This window comes from Balaenoptera borealis, assembly GCF_965194805.1.
Source record: "Balaenoptera borealis genome assembly, chromosome: 1".
Taxonomy (NCBI): Eukaryota; Metazoa; Chordata; class Mammalia; order Artiodactyla; family Balaenopteridae; genus Balaenoptera; species Balaenoptera borealis.
Window position 1 is genome coordinate 167916841 of NC_138860.1, and position 11515 is coordinate 167928355.

General features: G+C 46.5%; 1 long non-coding RNA gene across 1 annotated transcript; it reads right to left on the minus strand.

Annotated features, from left to right (window-relative positions):
- Positions 1 to 7188: 7188 nt before the first annotated feature.
- Positions 7189 to 10374, minus strand: LOC309607130. Its single transcript, XR_014232267.1, has 2 exons — positions 10070 to 10374; positions 7189 to 9763 (listed from the first exon to the last, which is right to left on the minus strand). It is a non-coding gene; the product is annotated as an uncharacterized lncRNA (long non-coding RNA).
- Between the last annotated feature and the right edge of the window lie 1141 nt (positions 10375 to 11515).

Consider the following 11515-nt stretch of genomic DNA (forward strand, 5'->3'; position numbering starts at 1 on the left):
TGAAGCCCAAAGAAGGAAAATGGTTGGCTAAGTTTGGAGCCAGGTTTTCAGCTGAGGTCTTCCAACTCCTGGTCCAGAGCTCTGTTTGCTGCAGGGCCTGGTGGGTGCTATGTGGTGTTAGCTGAGTGAATGAATGAATGAATGAGCATGTGAGTTCTCTGCCCATTCACTCTCTTTACCTTTGCCTATTTTATTTCTCTCAAGATGGCTGTAGAGTTTAGAGTCAACAGATTAGGTTTAAGAGTTCAACAGAGCTAGGTTTGAACCTCAACTTTGTCTCTTACAGGCTGGTGGTTTTAGGCAAGTTTTTTTGTTTGTTTGTTTTTTATTTAATTTATTTATTTTTGTCTGCGTTGGGTCTTCGTTGCTACGTGCAGGCTTTCTCTAGTTGCGGTGAGCAGGGGCTACTCTTCACTGCGGTGGCTTCTCTTGTTGTGGAGCACAGGATCTAGGCACACGGGCTCAGTAGTTGTGGCTCGTGGGCTCTAGAGCGCAGGCTCAGTAGTTGTGGCTCACGGGCTTAGTTGCTCCGCGGCATGTGGGATCTTCCTGGACCAGGGCTTGAACCCATGTCCCCTGCATTGGGAGGCGGATTCTTAACCACTGCGCCACCAGGGAAGCCCTAGGCAAGTTTTGGGGGTTTTTTGTTCTCTCTCTGGGCCTCAGTTTTCTCATTTGCACATAGAGCATGGCAATACCTACTTCACAGGGGAAGTACAAAATGAGATCATGTGTGGGTTAGGCCATTGCAATGTTGGCTTGCCTGTACTTCGGGGACCCACTCTCACCTTATCTCCTCTGGAAAAATCTTCCCTGAGAACACCCACCCCTACTAGGAACTTCTGTTATCTTCAGGATGATCTCATAACTCCATGGACCTCTTCTTTTTTGCGCACTTATCCCAGCTGTAATTCTGCATTCAGATTGCTAATCCTTTCATTGGACACCAGATGATAAATTGCATACTCAATACATATTTTTTCATTCATTCATTCAATTTAAAATGATGGGAGTTGAGGGCTTCCCTGGTGGCACAGTGGTTAAAAATCCGCCTGCCAATTCAGGTGGACGTGGGTTCGAGCCCTGGCCTGGGAAGATCCCACATGCTGCAGAGCAACTAAGCCCGTGCGCCACAACTACTGAGCCTGCGCTCTAGAGCCCGTGAGCCACGACTACTGAGCCTGCGTGCCACAGCTACTGAAGTCCGCGCGCGCTACAGCCCATGCTCCTCAACAAGAGAAGCCACCGCAATGAGAAGCCCACTCACCGCCATGAAGAGTAGCCCCCGCTCGCCGCAACTAAAGAAAGCCCAGGTGCAGCAACGAAGACCCAACGCAGCCAAAAATAAATAAATAAATTTATTTTAAAAATCATATTTAAAAAAAATGATGGGGGTTGAATTTTTGAAGGCGAGGGGGTTCAGAAAATGAAATATATGAGCATTGTCTTGAAATGTGAGGATGATCAGAAAAATGCAAGAGCTTGAGGAGAGAGGTGACCAGTGAACAGGGGTCTGCAGGACTTGTAAAAGCAGTGATAGCTATTATTCAACTTTCTGCTCTTTGCATCTCTATGATACAACCCCCATTCTCTTTCCTTAAGCCTTTAATAAGATGAGATGCATACTGAATGGTAGGTTGGCTCTGGGTTACCTGGATTGGCACAGAGCAGAGAGGAAAGGCAGGCAGAGGAGAGAGCTTGAAGGTGCACTGGGAGGAGAAAGTCGGAGCTGGAAATGACCAGGACTCTGTAAGTCACTGGAATGCAAAGAAACCTTGGGGACATCATTGGATTTCCACCAAGTGTGAGGTAGGAAATTCCAGTCGATTTTTATTTAAATCTCAAAGGATTAGGAATCTGGCCTCTGAACAGGAAGAATGTTGTGACTCATTAGTAATGACTGTCATGGGCAGGGCCAGCCTTATTCAGGAGTTTCCAGGTCCGCAATTGAGTTTAGTGCTTGCTTAGCCAGAGGTCAAGACTGTGACTTAGTCGTCTATGCGTCTCTACCATCAGTAGTGAGCTGGGGCTTGTGGGATAGAGGGAGGTGGCAGAAGGAAAAGTGGGGGTGGGGGTGCGGGGAGAGCAGAGCCAGAAGCAAGTCAGAGCCCCAACCAGGCAGGGCAGGACATGTGGATCCTCGTCCTGACTCTGTTACTAACCTCAATGAGCTTGGGTAAGCCACATGGCAGCTCTGGGCCTCAATTTCTTCAACTGTGAAATGGGTCAACAGTGCCTGGGGCAAGTTGTAAGTGAAAAGCATGAGTGCTTTGAGATCAGACACACAAGGTTCAAATACTGGCTCCCAGTAGCTTTAGGACCTGAGGGCATCTCAGCCTGCTCCTTTATCAAAGGAGGATAATAACCCTTATTTCACAGAGCAGTGTGTCAGGATTAGAAATTGTATACACCACCATTCACCAAGCATTACTATAAGTGAGGCATCTTGCTGGGTTTTTTTATAGGCATAATCTCACATGGAGAACGTAGGGCAGGCAGCACAGTGTCCAGGACCTGGCAGGGGCTCAGGGAGTGTTAATTCCCCCATCCCTACAGGATCTAAGGAGTTCATGGATATGGAAGGGCCTTATCATTCACAAATCACCTTCAGAAAGTGATGGCAGTTACTATTTTCAGCCCTTCCTCCTAGGTGGTCTCCACAAACCTCCAGAGATGGGCTGTCACAGCAGATCTGGACACAGCTCTTTTTTATGACTGACCCAGGGGCTGCCAGGGGGAAAGGGCAGAAGTGCCATAATGAAAGGGCAGACAATTACCTTCCCTTATAATTACCATTTGCAGTAAATTAAATAATAATAGTCTTTTGCAGGCCCTGAGAACACAAAGCAGCCCACATGGATAACATCTGATTCCCTTCTCTTCTGCGAGGAATTGTGTGCCCACAGGGATGGGATGGGGAAATTGAGGCAAAGAAAGGAATAAGGCCAGCCACTCTAAGCCACACACAAATCAGGGTGCCAGAGTCATGGAAAAATCCTTAAAGAAGTGACTCAGAGTGGCAGACAACTGGGGGCTTGTATTTGAGGTCCTGGCGCCACTGCTCACATGCTTTGTTCCTATGGGGAGCTAACTTCCCTCTCTGGGCTTCAGTTGTCCCATAGGTAAAATGAGACAGAGTCAACACGTGACCTGATGTGAGTCTATTGTTCTAGGCTTTATTCTGTTCATATATAATATTGAACGCTTATTTTTGCACACTTCGGGTAGCAAGAAAGAGAACTCCACCTCAGGCTGGCAAATAAGCAGGAAAAGGGGGTTACTGGCTCACAGAATCCAAGACAAATTTGAACAACCAAGCTGTACAAGGAGCAGAGGTCTCAGGAACAATCAAACCAGGGGCTAGAATACCTCAGGCCTCCCTCCTTTCTGCTTCCCTCAAATAAGCGTTAATCTTTCTCCAGAGTGCAAGGGCACCAGCAGCTACCCCAACCTGCAGATCAGAGCTGTATCCTCCTAAGGGAGTCTGCTGTCATTGGCCCTGCTTGAGTCAGGTGGCCACCTCTGGACCAATCAACTGCAGCCAGTAAGGCGGCATCTATAGCATCCCAGGGGAGCGTTAGAGAGCCAGTAAGAGAAGGGGCAAGTTTCCCTGGGGAGAAGTAGGGGGCACTAGGCAGGCAAAATCATGGTCATTCACTAAAAACAAAAATCCCTGCACATGGCCTGTAGAAGAGTGAAAGGGGAGGAATGTCATTAAACCAAAGCAGTGGTATAAATCCCCAGGAATGCAGAAATACTAGAGGCTCACCTGGGGCGGGGTGGGGAGACCTTACAGGCTTGACTTCAGACCCCAGCCCGCTGAGCTGGGTACCCAGTCCTATCTGGATGGACACTTCACCCACCTGGGGAGAAGCAGCTTCCAGGCTTCTCAATGGCCTGGATGAAATACCTGTGCGTGGACATCAATTCATGCTTCCTGCTGGGCCTTTACCTTCTACAGGCGGCAACAGCTTCCTTCTTTGGGGGAATTGCTGTGCCTCTTATTCCAACCAGGTGGTTCCAGTGGGGACCGGAGGGTCACATAACCCAAACCAGGCCAATCAGAAGCCTTCTCCTGGGCTATCCTTGGGCACCTAAAGCCATGGCCCCAGAAGAAGCCATCTGAGAGAGTAGAAATCCCATGCTGAGAGGGGCAGAGTGCAGAGAAGAAGGTGCTGGCAGCACCCTCATGCCTCCACCAAGCCATCCCAAAGTTTGGCCTAACTGCAAGCCCCTCCCTTGGTTTGGCTACAATGAGCCAAATTCCCCATGGGCAGGTGTATTCGTTTTGTAGAGCTGTTGTAAAAAATGATCACAAACTTAGTGGCTTAAACAGGAATTTATCCTGTCACTGTTCTGGAGGCCAGAAGTCTCAAATCAAGATGTGGGCAGGGCCACACTCCCTCCTCAGGTTCTAGGGAAGAACTCTTCCTGGCCTCTTCCACCTTCCCATGGCTCCAGGCATCCCTTGGCTTGTGGCTACAGATGTCCAATCTTTGCCTTTGTCTTCACATGACCTTCCTTCCCTTCTGTCTCTCATAGGGACACTTGTCATTGGATTTAGGGCCCTTCCAGGTACTCCAGAATGATCTTATCTCAAATTCTTAAATTTATTACATCTGCAATGACCCTTTTTCCAAATGATGGCACATTCACAGGTTCTGGGGGTTCAGACAGGGACCTATCTTTTGGGCATGCTACCATTTAACCCATTACAGCAGGCCTATGTCCTTGTAACCAAAAGAACCCTCACTCATACGTGCCTCGGGTCAGCTATGGATCAGTCCTCCTCCCTTTGTTCTGGTCCTGGACTCTGAACAACACTTTAAAAACTAATTCCAAGGCCTTTGAGGAGTGTGATCCCTCTTGGAGCCTCAGTGTTTGTTTTCTGCTGGTAAACCTGGGGCCATCTGTCTGTCCACAGGGAGGTTGAGCAGATTGAAGTGATACAGGCGAGACCCGGCCCCACAGTTAACACTCCACATGAGCTTGTCTCCTCAGGCCTGATGGTGGACAGGGTACGCAGGTCACCACAAAGGAGGAGGCACTTGACACCTGGTTTATTTTATTTATTTATATATTTATTTTGGGCTGTGTTGGGTCTTCGTTGCTGTGTGCAGGCTTTCTCTAGTTGCGGCGAGCACGGGCTACTCTTCGTTGCGGTGCACGGGCTTCTCATTGCAGTGGCTTCTCTTGTTGCAGAGCACGGGCTCTAGGTGCGCGGGCTCAGTAGTTGTGGCGTGTGGGCTCAGTAGTTGTGGCGCAGGGGCTTAGTTGCTCCGCGGCATGTGGGATCTTCCCAGACCAGGGCTCGAACCCGTATCCCCTGCACTGGCAGGCGGATTCTTAACCACTGCGCCACCAGGGAAGCCCAACACCTGGTTTATTCATCGGGGTCCCAAGAGTATGACCCCCGGGGCCTGATAAAATCAAATCTCTGCTCCTGCAGAGCTGAGGGCTAGAGCCTCTTGCCAAGCCCATCAGCCTTGTAGAGGGACAGGAATCCGAAGGCTGATTAAATGAGGTTTGCAGCCACAGGGGGAGATCCCAGAGATAAGGAAAACACAACATTGGTAGCTGTTCCCTACTGAGTGCCTCCTCCGAGCCAGGCTCCATACTCAGGCCATTGACACCCCCCCACCCCTTTTAATCTTCACCATAATCCCATGAGGCAGCTTTGGTGATCCCCATTTTACGAACAAAGTTGCTGAGGCTCAGAGAGATGAAGTCAGGGGCCAAGGCCACACAGGAAGTGAATGGTGGGGCCTGGTCTGACTCCATTCGCTCCGCCTCTCTCCTCCCACCACACACAGTGGCATGGGGTGCTTAGAATCAGGGCGGGATAGCATTCTGAAGCATTAACTGAGGGGTTTTCCCCCACCAAAATGCCCTTGTGCCCTCAGTCCTTCCTCCATCAGATTTTGATTGACAGTTTTATGCCTGGTGCCTAAAACAGTGCCTGGCACATAGCTGGCACTTGATAAATATTTGTTGCGCTTAATAATTCAGTTAGCTAGGGCACTCCTGTGGTTAGTGCCTCTGGGAAGGGATGACGTAATAACAGGGATAACAAGGGCTTAAGTTCTGGACTTTTGTGTCAAAACCCTAGGCCCAGACCTAAGACCAAAGATTTAAGAGAACATGTGATAATCCCTGAGACTAGAAAAGACACCACCTCTGCACCCACCACCCCGGGAATGAGGGGAGGGAGAGGAGACAGAGAGGGGCAGCAAAAACAAAGCTTAGAATGCTAAAGGGCCCCTGAGAAGGGAACCCCAGAGAGCTCTTGGGATCTGAGAACTGAGGCACGTGTGCAACCCCGGTGTTCCTGGTGCCCTGCATGGTGCAGGTGGGGACGAAATAGAGCCTCAGGGCTACCACTGCACAACCCGGGAATAGAGCAGGGCTGGGAGGGGGCTGGGAGGATTGGGGGGCTAGGAAGGTGCTGGGATGCAGGCCTTACGGAGGCTCAGAGCGTCCAGGGAGTGCAGAGGAGCTATGGAGCCACACTCTCTGAGCCCAAATCCGCGTCCTGTGTGACCTTGGGCGAGTTCCCTAACCTCTCTGTGCCACGCTTTCCTCATCCACAACGTGAAGATGACTTAATAATATGTCCCACTTCATAGGACTTGTGTGAGCATGAGCTGAGTACCAGGCACTTTTGCCACTTTAGTGGTTATTGTTATCAATACGTGAGCTGGGCCAGCACCCACTGCAGCACCCACTGCAGACCCCAAGGGAGGTCTCCCATGTGCGGCAGTGATGGAGTTGACCCGGGTCGCAGCCAGCCAGCACAGTCTACAAAATGAGATAATGTTTGTAAAAACACGTTGCAAAACAGAAAGTGCTCTAGAAATGTCAGCGATTATTCATAGGAACTAACTGCACTTCTGCTTCCCCCATCCTATCCCTTGACTAACAATTCTTTCACCAATCTCCAAGTTCATAGACACTTTTAAACTTCCTTCTCCTTTTAAAAATGTATGCTTATTTCATTCCATTATAAAAGCAACACGTGCTTATGACAGAAACATTTGAATCTACATAAAAGTTGAAGGAAGAGGGGAAAAATCTCCTTTGGTAACTACTATTTTGTTGTATGCTCCTCCAATCTTTTTTTCCCCAGGCATTTTCACAAAGGCGTTTTACCAAACTTATGTATAATTTTTTTTTTTTTAATAGGGAGCATTTTCTTTTTTCAAATTTTATTTATTTATTTTATTTATGGCTGTGTTGGGTCTTTGTTTCTGTGCGAGGGCTTTCTCTAGTTGCAGCAAGTGGGGGCCACTCTTCATCGCGGTGCTCGGGCCTCTCACTATCGCAGCCTCTCTTGTTGCGGAGCACAGGCTCCAGACGCGCAGGCTCAGTAATTGTGGCTCACGGGCCCAGTTGCTCCGTGGCATGTGGGATCTTCCGAGACCAGGACTCGAACCCGTGTGCCCTGCATTGGCAGGCAGATTCTCAACCACTGCGCCACCAGGGAAGCCCTGTATAATTATTTTTAATATCTCTCTTTTCTTATTATAATACATGACTAAAATTAACACATAAAGTAAAAGAGAAAGAAAAAAAGTATTAACCAGAATCCCCCAATTCAGGATACAATGCACTCCCAGGTCCCTCCCTCCACTTCCTACTTGGTCATTTTCTAGGACTTGCAGTTTTTGTATGGATTTGTTTTAAAGGACTGATTTGGAGGAGGGGAGACAGCACTCTGGCTCCCCCAAAAGCAGCATTCATGCCTTAGAAACACAGCTGCCCCTTTTTTCTTGTTGCGACATACCTTAAGTGTCTGACCCAGGGACAGAGAGGGAAGGATATTTACAGTTTACCCTTTCCTATCAAATATCACTTGTGGCTTGCGAATCCCACTTCTTAATCCAACTCCGTCACTTTCTTCTTTTTTAATAAATTTATTTATTTTATTTATTTATTTTTGGCTGCGTTGGGTGTTTGTTGCTGCACACGGGCTTTCTCTAGTTGCAGCAAGCCGGGGCTACTCTTCGTTGCAGTGTGCGGGCTTCTCATTGCGGTGGCTTCTCTTATTGCGGAGCGCAGGTTCTAGGCGTGCAGGCTTCAGTAGTTGTGGCTCGCGGGCTCTAGAGCACAGGCTCAGTAGTTGTGGCCCACAGGCTTAGTTGCTCCGCAGCACGTGGGATCTTCCCAGACCAGGGATCGAACCCCTGTCCGCTGCATCGGCAGGCAGATTCTTAACCATTGCGCCACCAGGGAAGCCCACTTCTGTCACTTTCTAATAAGTATGAAGTCTTGATTCCAATCATGGCTTGATTTCCAACCCTGGTTTTTGATGTCTTAATGAATTTTTATCCTTTCCTGAGTTTTCATAGGTATGTTCATGAGTGTATCGGTAACTGCTTGCTGGAATCCACTGTAAAAGTCTGTCCTTATCCTGTTTGACTTTTCATGACATTTGTCCCCAGTGACTGCTTTCTCCTGCTTGACATTCTCACCTTCCTTGACTTCTGTGACATCTCTGCCATTTAACTCTCCCTTTAGCTCTCTGATTACTCCTTTCCTATTTATTTTGCTGACCTCTCTTCCTCTGCCAGCTCTTAAATCTTGGTCTCCTTACGGTTCGTCCCCAGTTCTCTCTTCTCCGTGTAATTTTTTCCATCTTCCCAGGACTTGCACAAGGTTACTTCTTCCACCCTGATAGGTCCCTCCAGCACCAGGACCACATATCCAGCAGCTTGCTCTGTCCTTCCCTGATTATCCTTCAGGAGTCTGAGATTCCACTGGTCCACAGCCTCCTCATCACCTTCCCCCAATTCTTCCTGCTGAATTGATATATTCCACCCCCTGTCTTTCTCTCTCTCCCATTTTCTATTCACCCATAATAGGTGGCTCAGTGTCATCGGCTTTTCTTTACGCCACATACCACTGAGTCCAGCTCAACCTGTTTAGGCTTTATTGGTTTGGTGTGGGGGGTAAATTTTAATTTTGAAATAATTTCAAATTTACAAAAAAGTTACAACAATAGTACAAGAAACTCCCAAATGTCCTTTAGCCAGATTCACCAGTTGTTTACATTTTGCCTCATTCACTCTGTTTTTCTATCTCTTTCTATATCTATCTCTCGGTACCTATATCTACACACACACACACACACACACACACACACAATCACTCATATAGTGACATCCTGCCCCCTTTCCACTAAATATTTCAGAGGTAATTTCCAAAGAACAAAAATAGTCTCTTAAAGAACAATAATACAATCATCAAAACCAGGAAATTGAGTACTGATACAATTCTGTTGTCTAGTCCATGGTTCATGTTCAAATTTTGTCAACTATTCCATTAATGTCCTTTATAACTATTCTTTCCTAGTCCAAGATCCAGTCCACAGTGGCACATTGCATTTAACTCTCATATCTCTTAAGTCTCTTTCACTCCGAAATAATTCCTGAGCCTTTCTTTGTTTTTCTTGAGCTTGACATTTTTAAAGATTCCATGGACCAGTTATTTTGTAAAATGGCCTCAATTTCGGTTTGTCTGATGTTTCCTCACGATCAGAATCAGATGATACATTTTGGGCAGGAATACTACTGAAGGTTGCATCCTTCTCAGTGTCCTACTTAGGGCATCCAAGACCCTGAACAGACTCTCCTCCTGTATATGATACCATTCTTTTCAGAAATACTCATGAAATGTTATGAATGATAATAATGGCCCAGAAAAGAAACATAGAAATGCCAGTGAAAATATGAGGAAATAAAAATATTAAAAAATATTCTAGGGGCTTCCCTGGTGGCGCAGTGGTGGAGAATCTGCCTGCCAATGCAGGGGACACGGGTTCCAGCCCTGGTCTGGGAAGATCCCACATGCCGCGGAGCAACTAAGCCCGTGAGCCACAACGACTGAGCCTGCGCGTCTGGAGCTTGTGCTCCGCAACAAGAGAGGCCGCGATGAGGCCCGCGCACCGCGATGAAGAGTGGCCCCCGCTCGCCGCAACTAGAGAAAGCCCTCGCACAGAAACAAAGACCCAACACAGCCATAAATTAATTAATTAATTAATTAATTAAATTAAAAAAAAATATTCTAGGACAAAAGAAAAATTAACGGATTAATGATTTTTAATTACACTGGTATAGTTTTTAGAAGAAAGGAGTAAAACCTATACCTACATATTGGTCTGTCACCGAAATGCATAATAACTTTGTGTTTTTGTGTCTCAACTGCTGTAAATTTCTCATGTCTTCATCAGAATTGATCTTATTCATATTTTCATGCTTAATGGAAAGCATAACTAGATTTATAAATCTGTCCGTATAGTTGATCCAAGAATCGTTTTTATTAACTTTAATTTAGAAAAGTTTCTTTCATATGAATCAACAGATAAACAGAAAAACAGGGGTGCGGGGGTGGGGCGGGTGGGGACTTCCCTGGTGGTCCAGTGGTAGAGGATCCGCCTTCTAGTGCAAGGGACTCAGGCTTGATCCCTGGTTGGGGAACTAAGATCCCACATGCCGCGGGGCAATTAAGCCCGCACGCCACAACTATTGAGCTCGCGCGCCTCAACGAGAGAGCCTGTGTGCCGCAAACTACAGAGCCCACGCACCCAGGAGCCCGCGCACCACAACTAGATAGAAGCCGGAGCGCTACAACAAAGAGACCGCACGCCTCAAGGAAGATCCTGTGTGCTGCAACTAAGACCCGACGCAGCCAAAAAATAAGGTAAATAAACAAACAAACAAATAAATAAATAAATAGAAAAACGGGGAAGTTTTGAAGACACTCATAAAAATCCCCTTTCACGATAAATCCAAGAAATTTCACTGCTGCTCGTGGCTTTGTTTCTTTCAGATTGATACTGATTCTAAAAGTTCCACAATCAAAAAATTTCCACTAAAATATATTCACCAGAAAATTCATCAAATATTTCTATTATACTTGGTTAAAAAACAACTTCCAAAGTTTTTCTTCTTTCGCAAAAACAGACAAAATGGCTCAAAATTGACATTATATGATACATTGCTTTTCAAAACTATCCAATTCTTGGTGAAAACAATTGCAGCATTCAAACATTTCCCTTTTATAACTTCTGGTAGGGTAAGAAGATCTTCTGTTGTTTCTCCCGCTCTCTTTTTAGAAATCTGATGATAACTTCTATGTAAATGTTCACTTCCTTACATTTGTTGTTACATAGTTAATGAGTTTCTCCACAATTTCTGTCCACCAACCTTCAAGAAGCAATTTTAAAGCTTGATGTTTTACTATACAGGGATGAAAGCTGATTCCAGCTGATTAAAATATTTTTGTGTCTGATGGACCTCATCGAAAACTTCACATTGATCAAAGATAACTCGGGGAAAATTGTCACACATAGCAGAGAGCAAAATCTGAACTGGTTCTCCTTTGGATCGCGCAGTTCTTCAAAGGCTGAAGTTAACTTTTCCATCGTTGTTTCTACTGCATGCATAGCTTCATGTAGAGCAATCGTTTTTGTCTGGGAAAGCCTTTTCACTGTTCCTCATTCTGCAGCGTTTTCCAT